Genomic DNA, 16027 nt, shown 5'->3' with positions numbered 1-16027 from the left:
CACTGCCACTGCTACATCTATACTGCAGCTCCCTCTCAACATGCTGCATCATGCTGCCCATAGCACTACCACTGCTAACTGCTGCACTGCAACTCAGTTACCGAGAAGTAAGTAACTGATCTACCCAAATACTGACATCCTTGTCAGTCTGGAAGCCTCCTGATGCTGAAGCTACCTCTGCTGCTATCCTGTGCTCCGTCTGCTGCCTCTGTGCTCCTGCAAACCTTTGTGCCTCTCGCACTGCTGCAGCCACCTTTGTGCATCTCGCACTGCTTTAGACACCTCTGTGCCTCTCGCACTGCTGCAACCCCCACTGCGCTGCTACAAACCTCTGCACTCTAGCACTGCCTTGTCGCTCAATCGCATCTTGCTTCTACCGACATCCATCATCCTGCTAATGTCATTTGGGGATCCTGTAGCCGGATATGATCCAAGAGTTTGGGTACCTCAGGGATCTTGCTCCTCATCTTCTGTAGTCCTTGTGACTACAGCTTGATGTCACCCCACCTCTTCTCTAGAGGTGCATGAGCACTCATGGCACAGTCGTCATCAGTCTTGACTTCTTTTTCCGCCTTAGCCAGAGCTGCCTTGGAGTTAGAAGCCTCTCCCTTATTCTTCTTCCTGGGACATTGGGTTGCATAATGACCTAGCTCCCCACATTGGAAGCACTTCACCTTGGAGATGTCCTTCTTCTTCCTCTTCACCTGTTGTCCTACAGATGCTAGAGCCGCATCCTCCTCTTCCTCTTTCTTGATTCGACCTCCTTTGCCACTACTCCCCGCCTTGGTCAATTGTCTGATCTCTTCTTGGCGAAGAGCTGCCCACATCTCTTCCCATCCTGGAAGAATAGCTCTGCCCAAAATGCCTTGGACAAATGTCTCCCACTCCTCGGAGACTGCATTCAGGGCGGTCCTCACCATGAACTCCTGATCCAGTGTGGCCCCTATGGAAGTAAGTTGGTCTCGAATCTCCTGCAATCTAAGGAGGTATAGATCTATCTGCTCCCCCTTCTGCATCTGATACGACCGCAGTTGATTCTCTAATAGCATCTTCCGCTGCACGGAAGTGCCCTAATACAATGTCGTCAAAGTATCCCACATCTCCTTTGCCGTGTTCTTTTCGACAATATGTGGTATGACATGATCCTTGACCCCATCAAGGATTATGCACTTTGCCTTTGCCATTGCATCCTCATACTTCTCATTATCAGCTGGGTCTACTGGGATAGCCACGGTTCTCAAGGCGAAGCCCTTGATGTGATGTTTATCCAGGACTGACAGGATCCTGGCCTTCCAGATAACAAAGTTGGAAACCTCGTCCAGCCTGTCTTGATCCCTCAGTCTGTTCACTACCATCTTAGCTCTTCTTCTGGACTCCCTTTGAGATTCAACTTCCCTCTTGGAAATCTCCCTCTAAGCCCTGATTTTCCCATTGGAAATATTCTCGCCAAATGTCGAACTGCTCCTCTCCAATCCTCTTTGCAACTACAACTCGGATCTGGATTTCTTGGCTAGAAACTCGTCAAAGCAGCGACTCCCTCTACCTTGATTTTGTCTCGTTAGGTATTGTTTTGCTTTGACAGAAACAACACCCCACCAGCTCCACAATCTGCCCACAGCTCCCTAGGCCCCGACAACTGAAGAAACTAAGCCTTCCAGCTCTGCGCAATCTCGACAAATGTTGAATCACTCCTTTGGCCAACTGCGTCAAGCCTACCTGGCTGAGTAGGATGACGTGGCTCTTCGTGAGACTCTTCTGCCTCTCTCTGCCTCTGCGCTGGCCCTCTCTCTGGCTTGAAATGATGACGCAGGCCCTGTGCGTCACTCCTTCTCTCCCTCCGCGTCACTCCTTCTCTACTGCCTTTTGCTTGGGAGCAACTCTATCTCTTGGGACAGCTGCTACTGCTGCAAATTTATGATATTGCTGGTGTCTTCAGTCCTCCTGTGATCTGCAACGCTCTGATACCATGTTGAAATTTCTAAGTCTGACACGTCAAAAATTCCTACTACATTATCTAGTTTATTTCACCTACTTGTTTATTCCATTAACAAGTTATTTATACACATAAATACTGAAAATAAACACAAATGCAACCTTAACTCATACATAGATCATCAACTGAAATACTGGAACAAACACACAAGTGACACTGTTATTTTTTGACAATCGTCCCCTGAAAAACCCAATGCGGGAAAATCGGTGCAATAGTTATGACGGTTTTATTATTACGCAGATTTCTTGAGTACAACTAGGGTGCCGAACTAGCTCACCCAACAAAGATTTTTACACGACAGTAATACCTATTCTCGGAGACAGATATTCAGCAAGTCTGCCCGACGAAAATCCTTTCGGCGCTTCTCCAAGGCTATGTGTCAACTCTGCTAGGCTCAACGTAGCTCTAGAACCCTCCGCGTCAGCCTTTTGCCTCTCTGCGTCAACTCTCTGGCCTTTTGCATCACCCACGCAGGCCCCTTAGCCTCTGCGCAGTCTCTAGCTGCCTTTACATGGCTCCTGCTGCCTCTACGTAGCTCTGGCTGTCTTTGCGTCAACCTCTTCAGTGATTGCGCTGACCCTCAGGCACTATCTCTACCTCTCTGCTATGCACTCACTGCCCCTCACTGCAACAGGTCACTTTTTAGTTTTTTCTCAGCAAACCCCGCTTCAGAAAATCGAATTCACTGATAAAAAACGAAACTTGGGAAAACTAGTGCAGTTGTTGAGGGTTTTTATTATTATGCAACAGTGAAATAATCTGAGTACAATTTGGATGCTGAATACTACCCATCTTGCAGAGAAAATACTGGCAAAAATAATTTAAGGTAAATTGCACTCACTTTGAGCAATTTCAAAATTTGACTGCCCCTGAAAAGAAAGTCGTCCACTTAGTCTTGCACAGGCCCTGTGTCACCTCTGCGCAGTCCCTCAAACGCTACAACTTGGAACTTCTGCGAATCAAGCAGTTGTGCCTGTTGCTGACTGGGAAAGTGTCTCTCTGGCGCTCTGGAAATGTCTTCCGTCCTCTGAAAGTGATAACTAGCTTCACCCCAACAAAATCGAACTACCCTCTGAGGTTTCTGCGCTGCCTCTGTGTAGCTTCCTGGAGAAATTTTAGTTTGTCTGCAATGTACTCACTAGATTTGGAAAAATATTTCTTCGGCTTCACTGCCCTGCCCCTCTGTCTCTGCTTCCCTTCTGAAGGTTGAACTCTTTAGGCAACAATTGCTCTTCGGAAAAATCAAACTCTCTAAGGAAATCGACCTCAAGTGTATGTGTTCTCCATCTACCCATTTTTGAAGAGTGTAACTAGGTTCGTTCTTCATAATGACATGTAATTATGATTTTATGTAATGAGATGTAAAGAAGAAAAATAAAATTATTGTATTGACTTGCTTCATGGGTTTCATGAGCAAGAGATTTTGTATTTGAGTCAAGACTCCCATTGAGAGTCTTTAGGAATTATTTATCATCTAGTCATAAAATGATAGAGTCATTGTCATGTTACACTTTGTAAAAGGTCAAAATTTCTATGTAAAGTATCCTCCAAGACATTGTCACTTATCCTCTTCAAGTCGGCCTACAACGATGGAAGAACTTGCTAGAAGAAGTCAACCTACCTACTTGAGATCATGTCGGCCTAAGGGACATGAGGTGAGGTGTATAAGTAGCCACACTCGGCCTCACTTAGAGGCAAGCAACTCGACAAGCATTTGGTGAAGAAGAAGTATGAAGAAGAGGCCACAAAGAAGAAGTGTGAAGAAGTGATAAGAAGGATTCTTCTAGACATTACGAAGGAGAGTTTCTTTTGGGCAATCGAAGGAGAGTTTCTTCTGGGCAAGCGAAGAAGAGTTTCTTCTGGGCATAGCAAAGGAGAAGTTTCTTCTGGGGTTAGTGAAGGAGAGTTTCTTCTGGGGTTAGCGAAGGAAGGATTCTTTTGGGATACTTGTTCTGGGTGACCGAGCTAGAGATCAAGATCATAGAGACCGAGATTCTCTAGGAGAAGCAGAGAAGAAGCAATGTGAAGGATAGAGACCAAGTTTCTCTAGAAGGAGTCGAGGAGAGCAGTTCAAGATCAAGAAGAAAGTCGAGAAAGGGAAGAGGCAGAACATCAAGGTTAGTGACAAGGTTCTTGGGAGGATACTAGAGTCAAGGGTCTTTGTCATGATCTTGGTACTCATCAATTGAAGATCTAGAAGAAGAATTTTGATCGGGTTTTCCTCTCAAGAGGTGAGAGGTTTTGGCCCTGGCTGACAAGCCTACATACTGTGTCACTTGTCTTTTATTGTGCATATTGGTAATTGTCTTGATGAAAAGAACACAATAATAACATAACGAAGAAAATACTATAAGCTAAGAAATAAAAGTATATCACAAGCAATTATCAAGCAAAGAAATCTTTTAACTATCCATGCCCTAGACTTCTCAACATGGTATCAGAGCTAAGGCGCTGAAGTCAAGAAGGGGCATTCAAGCAAGTAGACACACGAGAATCGAGCTTCAAAGAAGGATCAAAGCAAGTCAAAGAACACCAAGCAAGATCTTCATCATACCAAAACCCTAGATCGAAGAAATATACTCTAACAAGAGTCTTGAAATTATCTTCAAGAAGGAAGCAGGAAGAAAGACCGAAACCCGAGAAGCACTTCTGAGATCATCACTCATACATCATCAAAGGAGTGGAAGCTCTTCAAAACTAAGGAAGGCTAGATCGAAAGGCAATCTTCTCTTTATTGAAGCAAGGATCTCATTTGGAAGAAGATCATCCTAAAGAAGGCAGTCTTCCCTCGTCAAAGTAAGAACCTTCTTAAAAGGATCATCTGAAGCAACAAGTTCGTCATCATTATCAAGTTGAAGATTCTATCTTCACAAGTAAGTACCTTTTTCTTATAATCTAATATAGTAAAAATGACTTCATGTTTCAAGGAGAACCATAAGCTAGTTGGGATATCAAACTTCCTTGTATGGAAAAGAAGGATAGACATAGTCCTCGAAGTAAATGAAGTCATTGATCATGTCCATGGAAAGGTCTCCAAGCCATCCGAAGAACCAACATTATCTGAATACATGGAAAGGGATCTAAAGGCTCAAAAGATTCTTAAGGAATCTATAAAAAATCCTCTCATTTCCTATGTAGCCGAGCTGGAGACATCTAAAGAGATATATGATGAGCTGGTAGAACTTTTCTCTGAAAGCACGATAGAAAAGACCATATCACTTAGATCTAATCTATATAAATTGAAGATGTCAAAGGATGAAGGGATATCTTCATGCCTTTCAAAAGCATCTCAAATAAAAGGTCAATTGCGAGATCTAGGAGAGATGGTATCTGATAAAATGATCTTTGTTATATTAAATGCATTGATTGATGAATAAGGTAACCTCATATCTACTAAAGAAGAGGAAACTATCCCATTCATCAAATTATGGTCTCTATGCAAGGTAGAAGAAGACAGGTTGAAGAAAGAAAGTGACAAAAGATCAGATAAAAGGGATCAATTAGTGACGAAAAGAAAAGGGAAATTTGAAAAGTTTGGTCCTCAAAAGAAAAGGGAGAACATGGCTAAGGTAAGATGCTATGGATGCCAGGAACTTGGGCACTATAGAAGAGATTGTCCTAAACATAAGAAGGACAAGAGAGATAGGGAAGAAGCCCATATTACTAAGGAAGTGAAAGAACTTGAGACAAAGAAGCTTAAGAAGGAAGAAGTAAAAGATCTCTACTATGACTGAGATGATTTTCTTCACTAGAAGGTACTTTCCACTTGTAATTTATAAATAGGAAGCAGTGTAAATAAGATAGGATGCATCAGATTAGAAAATGACATCGTGATAGAAGCATTAGAAGGAAGAGCTCTTGTCATGGGAAGCAAAAGCAATGTCTGGAATAAATTCTAAAGAATAAGAGCTCTTGGAAACCTCATTGAAATCTCAAATAATACTTATAAAAAGAAGTAGAGGTAATCATCGACTGGGATCATCATACAATAGTCAATAAGGAAACATATGTTGGGTGAGGATACGAAAGATCCTCAAGTTTCTTCGATGGAATCCTTATCAAAGGATTCACCGATCTACAAATAAAGCAAGTGTTTCATCAAGAATTCCAACTCATGGGATTCAAGGGATGATGGTATGATGACATAACAGTGAAGCAGGATAAAACTCGTTCGTTCAAAGGACGCTGCTATAGGAAGTCTGGATGACCCAAAGGAAAGATGAGGTATTTATGCCTACATAGATTATTATGAAAGTCATGTCATATGGTTGCAGATAATATGGATCACTAGTTCCATTTTGGGAAACATGATCAAAGAAAACAGGGGATCTCCTCCTTCGAAAGATTGCAGAAAAACATAAGTCGCACTAGATGAAATCAACATAATATGTTCTCATATGAATCATGAAGAAGTTGGCTACAATTAAGAAATTCTAATTGGAAGCTCCTGGGAATGAAGTGTGAGAAAAGAAAGGAAGAGATCGTAAAATATGCAACAAAGGTAGAGTTGACTAGAATATCTCCCAGAAAGTTATGAAGACTCTGATGAGAGTCGAAAAAAGATGGAGACCCTTGACAATGGATATCTTTGGGAGATGTGTCAACATGCATGTATGATGCTGATACCTACAGGAAGATGTTATGATAAGAGACCATCACAAAGGTAATTTTGATTTAAGTGTTCATTTTGTATTTTTGAACTAATATATGGATGGGCTTATATAGGACTGCCAAAGGGAAGATCTATGAATGACTTCCAGGAAGACCATATAGAAGGATGTAAGATTCTTCCAAAAATATCGCTTGAAGAAATCAACATGACATGAAGCAAAGCCAGATGGAAAAACTGGTGAATCACTTTCTGATGAAAGGAATGAGGACATGACTGACTCATGAATGTTAGGTCCCTATACTACTAGTGTAACCCCTTATTGTTATTAGTACAACCCCCTTATTATATTGTTGTGCCCATGTAGTCCCCATATTGTTATTATTGTGCCCCATAGAAGCCCACAATTGTTATTATTGTGCCCTTACATTATTATTGTTATGTCGACTCTGATTATATTATGACCCCTTAGACTCCTATATATAGAAAGGAGGTCTTGTCATTTGTATCATCCAAGAATTTTTCATTTGTGTAATGTAAAGGAGGTTGCCCCCTTGAAGAGGCTTATTTCTAAGGTGTTCATCTATCTTTTGTATCCTTTTGTGAGCTGGTTCATAACATTTGGTATCAGAGTTTTGGATTCTAGGGTTTCGTTGTTCCAAATAGGCCATCGTGGCATTTTCGCTATAACTATTTTTCTGCGATGGTTCAGAAGTGACAAAAAAACCCCATTTGAGAAGAAATCGCACTGAACCTCGGGTCCGAATTTCATATCCTGTTTCGCTATTTTTTCGGAGATATGATCAGAGGAAGTTAGGGTTTTTGCAAGCTCCAGAATTTCATCTAAAACAGGTTATCGTGGAATGTTCGCTATAACACTTTCTCTACGAAGTTGCAGAAGCTAAAAAAACCTATTTGAGAAGAAATCGGTCTGAACCTCGACTCCGAATTTTAGATCCTGTCTCACTATATTTTCGGAGATATAATCTGAGGAAGTTAGGGTTTTTGCAGACCCTCGAATTACATTCCAAACAGGTCACCTTGGGAAAATCGTCATAACTTTCTCTCTGAGCATCAGATTGAATTTTCGTAAGAAGTTGCAGAAAGAGGACGGACTGTAGTTTTTTGGGTACCATTTTTAGAACCTAAGGTTGAAACAATGACCCACGGCACATCGTACAAGTTCGCTCTACTGAACAAGTCTATACTCAGGTCATCGTGGGAGATTGTGCATAACTCTTTCTTGGAGAATCCAATTTCGATCAGACTGGTGGCATTGGAAAGAGGACGCAGAGGGCTACTGCAGGTCGCGATTTCAGAACTAGAAAATCCAAAGTTACAGAGTTATAGTTGTTTCAAGATCGAGCTCCTAAAACCAAGAAAAGCCAATATGAGGAAGTTTGATGGCAAGGATCCGGTAAATTGGATACTACAAATGGAGCAATATTTTGATCTACATGAGGTGCAACTATTACAAAAGGTATGTATTGCATCTTCATATTTAGAACCAGATCAATTTTTATGGTATAAAGGGTTGTGTTCTCGTAAAGCACTTGTCACTTGGTCAATTTTCACGGAAGAAATGATAGCACATTATGAGGATACAAAGAGTAACACTTTCTTTAGCCAATTGATAAATCTCAAACAAAAGGGTTCAGTGGTAGAGCACATTGAGGATTTCAAAACATTGAATATAAGGGTAAATGATACTCTAGAGAAGAAAAGGATTGATGTCTTCATAGGGACTTTAAAGGATAACATTCAACATGAGGTTCGTCTTTGGGAACTTGATTCATTGGAGAAGGCATTCAGGTTGGCAAGAAAAATTGAAAGCGAAATTATGGAAACAAGGAATCCTACCACTCACAACTATAAATATGGAAGTGTTTTTTCTTCTAGCCTTCCACAACCTACAAGGTTTACACGACAACAATTGGAAGAAAAAAGAGAAAAAGGACTTTGTTACATTTGTGATAACAAATACAATAAAGGTCATAAGTGTGCTGAGAAGAAATTATTTTACATAGATTGTGAAGAGGAGGAAGAAAAGGATCAAGAAACATCAAAAGAAGAGGATATACACCAGGAAACAACCCCAGAGAAAGAAGAAATGAATCTGAACATATCTTGTAAAGCATTGGAAAGAATTACAACTCCTCAAACGCTCAAGATAGAAGGACATATCAAGAAGAAAAAGGTTCAAGAAGTGAAAGATCACATCGAGAAAGAAGAAATGAATCCGACCATATCTTGTAATGCATTTCAAACTATCAAGATAGAAGGACATATCAAGAAGAAAAATGTTCAAGAAGTGAAAGATCACATCGAGCATCAAGAAATGAATCCGACCATATCTTGTAATGCATTGGAAGAAATTACCACTCCTCAAACTCTCAATATAGAAGGACATATCAAGAAGAAAAATGTTCAAGAAGTGAAACATCATATCGAGCATCAAGAAATGAATCTAGCCATATCTTGTAATGCATTGGAAGAAATTACCATTGAAACTCTCAAGATAGAAGGACATATCAAGAAGAAAACGATTCAAGCAGTGAAAGATCACATCGAGCATCAAGAAATGAATCCGACCATATCTTGTAATGCATTGGAAGAAATTACCACTCCTCAAACTCTCAATATAGAAGGACATATCAAGAAGAAAAATGTTCAAGAAGTGAAACATCACATCGAGCATCAAGAAATGAATCTAGCCATATCTTGTAATGCATTGGAAGAAATTACCACTCAAACTCTCAAGATAGAAGGACATATCAAGAAGAAAACGATTCAAGCAGTGAAAGATCACATCAAGCATCAACAAGTTCTCCAACTTTTAAAGGATAATGCCACTTTGGTGCAGAATCAAATGAAACAACAAGCATATCAACATCGCAGTGAAAGAAGTTTTGATGTAGGCGATTGGTTATTTTTACAACTACATCTCAAGCAAGCTATTTATGAGAAGGAAATGTTTGCAATACTACATGAACTTAAGAAATGGCGACCTTACCTAATGGGAAGACACTTCAAGTTAAAAATGGATCATGATAGTCTTAAATACTTTTTAGAACAAAGATTATCTTTAGAAGAACAGAAAAAATGGGTCACAAATATGTTGGGTTATGACTTTGAAATCATCTACAAAAAAGGGAAGCAAAATGTTGTTGCAGATGCACTCTCAAGAAATGATGGGGATGTGGAAGCATTGTTTTATGCTATTTCTATTATCCAACCAAATTGGATAAACAAAGCAAGGGATGAATGGAAGAAGGATGAAGAAGTGTGGCCACTCATTCAAAAGTTGCAGAAGAATCGAAGATCCCAGTTCAAACAATATTGCGAGAACTTGACAAGGAAGGAAAATTCATATTGGAACCTGGAGCAGTCATAGAAACAAGAACCCGACAGCTACGAAATCGATCAATTTCAGAGTATCTCATCAAGTGGAAGAACTTACCCGCTGAAGATTCGATGTGGGAGGATAAGAATTTTATACAGAAGCATCAAGAACTACTCAAGCGTTGAGGACAACACTTTTTGAAGGAGAGGGGCATGTTAGGTCCCTATACTACTAGTGTAACCCCTTATTATTATTAGTACAACCCCCTTATTATATTGTTGTGCCCATGTAGTCCCCATATTGTTATTATTGTGCCCCATAGAAGCCCACTATTGTTATTACTGTGCCCTTACATTATTATTGTTATATCGACTCTGATTATATTATGACTCCTTAGACTCCTATATATAGAAAGGAGGTCTTGTCATTTGTATCATCCAATAATTGTTCATTTGTTTAATGTAAAGGAGGTTGCCCCCTCGAAGTGGCTTATTTCTAAGGCGTTCATCTATCTTTTGTATCTTTTTGTGAGCTGGTTTCATAACAATGAACGAAAGTGATGGATGGTCTGTGCCCTATGAAGAAGTCCCAAAAGATGAAGACTTCATAACAAAGAATAAATTCATGACATCAAAGGAAGGAGCTCTTCAAGCAGCTAGTTGTTCCATGATCTCCACATGAGGAGTTGCTATAGGTCCCTAGTTAAGAGGGAGCCTGAAAAAAAGTTTCTTACTTGGAAGAAACTTGAAAATTCCTTAGCCAAGAGGGAGCTTAGGTACATTGCTTTTGTAGGAATGAGTACGTTCCTTTATTGGAATATGTTCTCCCTATCTGAGAGGGAGAGATAGACACATCATTCTGGTCTTCACCTGGGAAGACATAATGGAGGATTGGGTAATTATTTGGCATTTGATACTCTTTGAAGATGAGATAGGGCATCCCATAGAAGAGTAGTCGTGGAGGATCGATATTCTTTGAGGGCTGGGGAGTCCAAGATAAGAATAGTCCTCATGGAACACATCTTGAGTGCCTGGGTAGGGGTGTTCAGAGAGAGACAATGATGAGAGTGTCTATAAATCAATGGTCTTGGGAACATTGAGCTTAGATCTTTTGGAGAGATGGCGCTGTTAGTCAAGGCCTTTCTATGTGACAATGTTGGTTGATATGATGCTATACAAATGAGTTAACAATCCGAATTCTTCTTATGGGAAATTCTTCAGATTGAGAATGAACAAGTACCATTATGAACAACTCCCTAGTTAAGAGGGAGTGTTGAAAAGTGTAACTAGGTTCGGTCTTCATAATGACATGTAATTATGATTTTATGTAATGAGATGTAAAGAAGAAAAGTAAAATTACTGTACTGACTTTCTTCATGGGTTTCATGAGCAAGAGATTTTGTATTTGAGTCAAGACTCCCATTGAGAGTCTTTAGGAATTATTTGTCATCTAGTCATAAAATGATAGAGTCATTGTCATGTAATGAAGTCATGTTACACTTTGTAAAAGGTCAAAATTGTCTATGTAAAGTATCCTCCAAGACCTTGTCACTTATCCTCTTCAAGTTGGCCTACAACGATGGAAGAACTTGCTAGAAGAAGTCGACCTACCTACTTGAGATCATGTCGGCCTAAGGGACATGAGGTGAGGTGTATAAATAGCCACACTCAGCCTCACTTAGAGGTAAGCAACTCGACAAGCATTCGGTGAAGAAGTACGAAGAAGAGGCCACACAGAAGAAGTGCGAAGAAGTGATAAGAAGGATTCTTCTGGACAATACGAAGGGGAGTTTCTTTTGGGCAAGCGAAGGAGTGTTTCTTCTGGGCAATCGAAGGAGAGTTTCTTTTGGGCAAGCGAAGAAGAGTTTCTTCTAGGCATAGCGAAGGAGAAGTTTCTTCTAGGGTTAGCGAAGGAGAGTTTCTTTTGGGGTCAGCGAAGGAATGATTCTTCTGGGATACTTGTTCTTGGTGACCGAGCTAGAGATCAAGACCATAGAGATCGAGATTCTCTAGGAGAAGTAGTGTGAAGGATAAAGACCAAGTTTCTCTAGAAGGAGCAGAGGAGAGCAATTCGAGATCAAGAAGAAAGTCGAGAAAGGGAAAAGGCAGAGCATCAAGGTTAGTGACAAGGTTCTTGGGAGGATACTAGAGTCAAGGGTCTTTGTCATGGTCTTGGTACTCATGAATTGAAGATCTAGAAGAAGAATTTTGATCGGGTTTTCCTCTCAAGAGGTTAAAGGTTTTGGCCCTGGCTAACAAGCCTACATACTGTGTCACTTGTCTTTTATTGTGCATATTGGTAATTGTCTTGGTGAAAAGAACACAATAATAACATAACGAAGAAAAGACTATAAGCTAAGAAATAAAAGTATATCACAAGCAATTATCAAGCAGAGAAATCTTTTAACTATCCATGCCCTATATTTCTCAACACCCATCGACTTCTTTTTATAATCTTTGGTTGGGATTCAAATGACCAAGATGAAATCTTAATAGATGGCTAAGATTATTTCCCTGTTGATTTTTGTGAGTTTCTAGATGGTTCACACTTTATCTCAATTAATTATGATTACTTAACCAAATTTCCTAATTTTAGACTTAGGAAATATTAAAAAATAGGCCAATAATCTAATTGAGACACTTCTAGGTGGAATTTCCATAAAGGATTGTTGGGTTATAGAGAACTCCTTCGTTTTAGCCTCTCCATAAAGACTAGAACACCTCTGATGCTATAAAAACTAACACTGAGTGTATTTCTCATTGCACCACAATAATAGAATGGCTAATTGGTTGATCTAGGGTTGGTTGCAGGTATGTCTAGGGGACTTTTGATTATACATGAATGTATGCAGATGTGATATTCAATATACCTGTGTTGTTTGATGTGATACTACTTGAAGGGGTATCAACAAGGGTTTCCAACAACTTGATTCCACTATATATCTTGCATGTATTCTTCCCCAATCACAATTTTACCGATTAAACAATAAGTCAGTATGTTATTTATAAATGTCAGAACATTGCTCTACCTTGAAAAAATTTAACATGGCATGCTAGCTTAGAAAAGAGCTTTGATACCACTTGTGGTGTTCCTTAACCCTTGAAAATTGGAACACAACCAGATGTTAGTTTTTGTGGCATCAGATGTGTTCTAGCCACAAAATTTGGTGGAGAGGCTAGAATACATGTATTCTCCAAAACCCATAAATCGTTTCTGGAAAATCCGCCTAGAGACGACTTAATTAAAATAATTAATCATTTTTTTTAAAATTTCCTAAGTCTAAACTTAGTAAATTTGATAAATTAAAGGGTATTAATTGAGTGATGGTGGGAATATTCTAGAAAAAGACATGGATCGAGTTCTAGTTAATCTTAGCCATCGATTAAGTCTTAATCATTGCCGTTGATGTCTTAGTGAGAGATTATTAGAAGAAACTTGATGGGGGTTGGAGAACACACTTGAGACACCAACAATTTGTTTTCTTTGGCAGATCGAACTCCAGAGTAGCAGCCCTGAGTTGCCTGAGAGAGAGAGCTAGTGAGCTCGAAGCAGTGAGAGAGGGGTAGGGATAGTAAGGCCGGAGGAAGATTTTACTATTCTGGTTAGTGCATTGCAGAGAGGCAGTGAGTGCCATAGAGAGGCAGTGAAGTGCTTCAGATGGGATTTCATATTCTGCTGGGGAGAAGCAATGATTCAATGCTAGAAGCCGGAGAAAGAGTCTGGAGGCCAGAAGGGTCCATCTTCGAGACACCAGCTGATTAGATAGCAAGAGGGAAGCAGTTCTGTGTTGTGGGACACAGTATTGTGTAGGTTGACGCAGGGACTGCATAGAGGCAGCAGAGAGAAGCTCAACTTGAGCCAAGGTCAGTGTCAGATCGTTAGTGGGAGTGAGATTTTTCTCACTAGGTTTATTGTCAGTCATTTCTTTGTATGGATTGCTAGATTTGAGCATCCATAGTTTTGTATTCGGATTTGCTACTGCATAATATTAAAACCCTCAGCTGCTACACCGGTTTTCCCATGTTGGGTTTTTCCAGTGACTTTAGTCCAAAAATAACAGTGTATTTGTGTGTGTGTGCATGTATTCTTGCAACATTATTTTTCTTCTGCAATATTTTATTTGTGAAGGCTGCAGTGTATTAGTTTCGATATTTACCGTAGAATACAGTAAATAATTTGTTCAGTGCATTTAACAAATAGAGGAAACTTAATCAGTTGCTGCAGTAAGATTTGGGGTTTTCCGATTTTTCACACCAGGAATATAGAGAACAAAATTGTAGATTATGAGAAACAAGAGAGATTAAGATAAAATCTGTAAAATACCGGTTGCATATTTATAATGCAAAGAAGCATGCAATCTTCACTTGCCTCTTAAAGTGGGGTGACCTCCCACTAAGCAGAGTTCCAAAAACACAACACAAGACAAACATGTACTATCTTGATAATTAACTTTTACACAACGAAATCCCTAACTACTTGTGGTCCCTTGATCCATCACTAATGGGTACCAACTACCTAGTGGGCCTTATAAAGCAGACCCTTTTACATTGAATAAATCTATTACTACCTAGTGGTCCTTATAAAGTGGATCCTTTTACATTGAATAAATCTATTACTATCTAATGGGCCATCCTCTTTAAATAACTAGGATGGCCATATACAACAATTAAATAGCTCCAATGTAGACTAAAGTAGGGAGATTAGGTTAGGACCCTAATGCCATGGAAGGAAGGAGCATGAATCCTAAGTTTTGAAAGTCGATCATTGTTAACAGATTCAATCATTGTGACCAACACCTATGACTGCTTATGAAATTAAGCAGCAGAGACATAAAAGTGCAAATGGCGAGGGGAATCTGAGCAAAAGTAGGTTAATTGTTGGTTGCTAAAATTGTTTGATGAGAGCTTAAAGGAGAATCATGGGCATCGAGAAAACCCAAGGAGGTTGAAATTATGGAACCCTAAAAAAGCCTAGATTTAAGTGTGTTATAGGAACTGTTATGAACACAGTACCAGCAATGGAAGAGGGGTAATAACACACAAGAAAACACAAGGAGGCATGCATACAAGTGTGACGGAAGATTGGTAGAACTGCACACGTGCTGTACACAGTGTATTAAGTTTTGACTATAGATAGAGTACAAAACTTGAGGGAATGACTGATCAAAATTGACAGAGTCTCCTTTGAAGTACAATAAAATAGGTGATTGATCAACTTGGCCCAAGTCAGCCAAAGAAATAAAGATAAATTATAATCTCTACAGTACAAAAAAGTGCAACGATAATATATGTTTTGTCATGTATATTATACCAAGTCTCATCAAAATTAATGGTCGCAATTTCCAGAATTCATTTAAGAACAGTAAGCGTTTGATTTAATTGTAAAAACTAACTTAAAGATGTTAATATTATTGCTGGAGGTTTGTTGTGTTGAAGTTGGGAAATGCGTTCTATGATCTAAAGATTGTATCATGTAGAAAGGATATGCCTCTCTTTAAGCTATACTACATTCATCATTAACAATAATTACAGTTCAGAATCATTTGTCGGCTTTTTTATCTACTAGTGTACATTTTTCTCAGCCCCAATCTATTATGCACTGAAAGGGATCAAAAACAAAACCCAGGGTCAATATTCTTGGTGCTCGAAGATCAGGTTTAAAATGGATATATGCTGGTTTATATATATATATATATATATATATTTTGATGATTGCCTTTTGTTTATATTCTTTTTTATTATTACGGTTGTCGTTTTTATTTTTATTTTTTATGTTTGGAACCTTGACTTTTCTTTTGTTTTAGTTTATTAGCATTTTGGTACATTACACATCTCATCCACACTGGGCTGTGTAGTGCAGCTCACTTCTCTTTGTACAATTAGTATATTGCTTCATTATAGTTTATGATTGAAGCAATCAGAGATGGGATACTTAATTAATATATGTTGTGCTTGTGTTGATGTCTCACCTGTAGTGCTCATCGTTTGATTGATTTCATATTTGTTGCTGATCTATGATACGTACAGGTTAGACTTTGTCTTAGACTCTTAGTTGCCTTTCGGTAATCTATTCCCTTATGGAT

The 16027-nt window shown here is 39.3% G+C and overlaps 1 protein-coding gene across 3 annotated transcripts in view; it reads left to right on the top strand.

Annotated features, from left to right (window-relative positions):
• LOC149260784 (kinesin-like protein KIN-7O) overlaps positions 1-16027 on the top strand; it is a 314791-nt gene that overhangs the window by 88490 nt on the left and 210274 nt on the right. The window lies entirely within an intron of this gene.

This window comes from Pinus tabuliformis, chromosome 6 (genome assembly GCF_031772625.1).
Source record: "Pinus tabuliformis cultivar Carrire ecotype Pingquan chromosome 6, CPIR1, whole genome shotgun sequence".
Lineage (NCBI taxonomy): Eukaryota > Viridiplantae > Streptophyta > Pinopsida > Pinales > Pinaceae > Pinus > Pinus tabuliformis.
This window is presented reverse-complemented; position numbering and strand designations above follow the sequence as displayed.